Genomic DNA, 3041 nt, shown 5'->3' on the forward strand with positions numbered 1-3041 from the left:
TAGTGCTCTGTCCTAGTCCTCTGCACTGTGGAGCCGGCTTGACATTTTAAACCCGAGGGCACTGCTCACAACTAAGACTGCTGCTGTCCATGATCTCCCAGTCCGGCCCCCCCCTCCCCCCGGCTCATCACAATCCTACCAGGATCGGTTTAGTGTCCCTGGTTATATGGTCCTTGCAAGCTGCTTTTCTGTTGCTTTTTCCCAATAATTTGTCTTTATTTTAGTTGTAATTTCAGTTTGGTCCTGGGAGATGGTCTGTGTAGCTTCCATTCACTCTGCTGCTATTTTGGAACCCTCATAATTACTTTTAGATACAACTGAGACTACACTACTGTGCATAATCAGGTATAGTGCTGTGTACAATTAATTCTAATTACCATATTTTATATTTGTTGGTCATCAGTTGAACAAATTTTATGCCCCCAAAGAAATCTATCAATCCAGAAAAATGATTACATTAATTTCTTTTAAAGACAAACTGAATTTAAGGAATAGGCTTTTCCTGATGTCTCATTTTCAAATTATTGATACAAATTTACCAAAAGAAATAATTACATGTTTTTCTCAGCATCAAATAATCTGCAGAAAGTTTCCAAGATAGACACATTTCTTGTTAAATTTCCAAAAATAAATAAAGGCTTTCTAACTGAAAGCATTTACCTTCCTAGCTCTCTAAAGTAAACATTAAGAAACAATGTACAAAAAATGAATAGCCCACTTCATTACATTACGTATTTTCTGTCCAAACACTTCTTCAAATTCAAAAGATATTTACTTCCCAAGAACTTGAGAGACAGTCTTCATTTCAAGCCATTCAGTCTGTTTGCATGGCAACACTGTGGGATTCCTTGGCTACCATAAGTTGTATCAGTTGACTGTAGAATTTCTCAATCTTCTTTACATCTTGAACTTGGTCTGTTCTGTACACCAAACAAACTAAATCACTTTAATACACAAACTTCCATCAGAATGCCTATATTTGAGAACCACACGTGCCTTCATAGGGTCTGCGAGGCAGAGTTTCTCGGCTGCGCGACTGAACTCCTCCCACGTCTGGTACTGCAGCATCATGGGCCCACAGTGGGAACAGGGGACAGATGAAAAGTCGGGACCAGAGGAGGCGGCGCGACCCAGCCCACCTACCCGCACCGCCACCAATCGATCCATACATTTTTTTAAATGGGGTTGAGTAGAAATCTCCATTGCAAAAGAATTTTTACTAATTGATGTAGACACTCAGCCATCTATCCAGGAGATGGAGCTAACTCCCCTCTCCTGAAGTGTGTGCTCCTCTTAATAACTTTCTCCTACAAGACATATGTATGGACCTGGGAAAGAATTTCACAGTGGGAAACTTGACAAACACTACCTTAAGTTAATGCTAGCAGTGATAAATTGCCTTGAAAGATTGTTCTAATTTTTTAAATATGTCTTTATTAATTTTTTAGAGAGAGAAACATCAATGTAAGAGAGAAACATCAATCAGCTGCCTCCTGCACACCCCCTACCCGGGATGGAGCTCGAAACCCGGGCATGTGCCCTGACCAGGAATCGAACCAGGACCTCTCAGTCCATGGGATGACATTTAATCCACTGAGCCCCACCAGCTAGACAGAGATTGTACTGATTTGATATAAAGTCATGAGAAAGCATAAAACCTTAGGGCCCTCACACTGAATCCAAGCCCTAATAGTGTTTTTTCTCTCTCTCTAGCTTTTGTTTTGTTTTGTTTTGTGTCTTTCAGCAGATAAGGCCCCAGTCCTCCTCACAGCACTCCAGAGATCACCAGACCTAGGCAGAACAAACTGGTCCCGGAGGCTGGAGCAGGCATAATTAGCAGCCAGATGTAGAGAACGTAGTGGAACCAAGGTTCCTGGGACTCGAGTACCAGAGATGCTGATGTTTGCCATTAAGAACCCTTTCAAAAGTGAGAGGTCCATCAATAAGGAAGATCCAGTGCCTAAACCTAATATGGACCCATAAGGACTCTGCCAGATTGAAATTACTCTGCTCTGTCCTGCCCTCTTTCGCCATCCTTATCTTAGATGGCTTAGTTCCAAGACTGTCCCTGAATTAGAGTTAATGAATATGCATAGCCCCTCATCACCTAATTCCAGTGATTTTCAACCGGTGTGCTGCAAGAATTTTTAAAACATGCAATACCTTACTATTTAGTCAGGGGCACTGACTCTTTTCCCTTAGATTGTCCAAAAAATGACAACCAACACAATAGGTGTGAATTAATAAAAGGTATACCAATTTTTCCCTGGTCAGTTTGGCTCATTAGTTAGAGGGTAGGCCCTTGGACCAAAGAGTCATGGGTTCAATTTAGGTCAAGGTCATGCAGGAGGCAACCAATCAGTCTCTCTCTCTCTCTCTCTCTCTCTCTCTCTCTCGTTCTCTCCCTCGTTCTCTCCCTCCCTCCATCTAAAAAAAGTTAATGAAAAATATCCTCAGTGAGGATTTTTTTTTAATTATACCAATTTTTTTTTTGTCAGATTGGCAAAAAATGTATTTTTTGGTGTGCCACAGAACTTTACTAATTAGTTTATGTGTGCCATGAGATGAAAAAGGTTGAAAATTGCTGCCTTATTCTTTACTTTGCTTCAAATCTCTATTCAGGGAGATGGATTTGGGCTATTTCCCCATTTCCTCGTCAGACTGCCTAATGAATAAAAACTACTTTTTCCTACAAAAACAAAAACAAAAAACCTGCTGCTTTATATCTGGTTTCTCTGTACCTGAAGGGTAAAAGACCCACCAACTTTGATCAGTAACAAGAACATTACCTCTGTGATTTGCTTCCCCAAAATCCCATTCTAATCGTGAGAAAAACACCAAGTAAATCCCAAGATAGGACATTCTACAAAATACCTGACCAATCCTCCTCAACACTGTCAAGGTCTTTGAAACAAGGGAAGTCTGAGGAATAGTCAAAGCCAAGGAGACATGATGACTGTGGTACCCTGGATGGGATCCTGGAACATAATAAGGTAAAATAAATGGAATCCAAATAAAATATGGACTTTAATTATACTTAC

General features: G+C 40.5%; 1 pseudogene; it reads right to left on the minus strand.

The window, feature by feature from the left end:
• Positions 1-492: 492 nt before the first annotated feature.
• LOC118615550 lies at positions 493-1068 on the minus strand (annotated as a pseudogene).
• Positions 1069-3041: the final 1973 nt, after the last annotated feature.

The sequence above is a fragment of the Molossus molossus genome, unplaced genomic scaffold (assembly GCF_014108415.1).
Source record: "Molossus molossus isolate mMolMol1 unplaced genomic scaffold, mMolMol1.p scaffold_m16_p_4, whole genome shotgun sequence".
In the NCBI taxonomy this organism is placed as follows: Eukaryota; Metazoa; Chordata; class Mammalia; order Chiroptera; family Molossidae; genus Molossus; species Molossus molossus.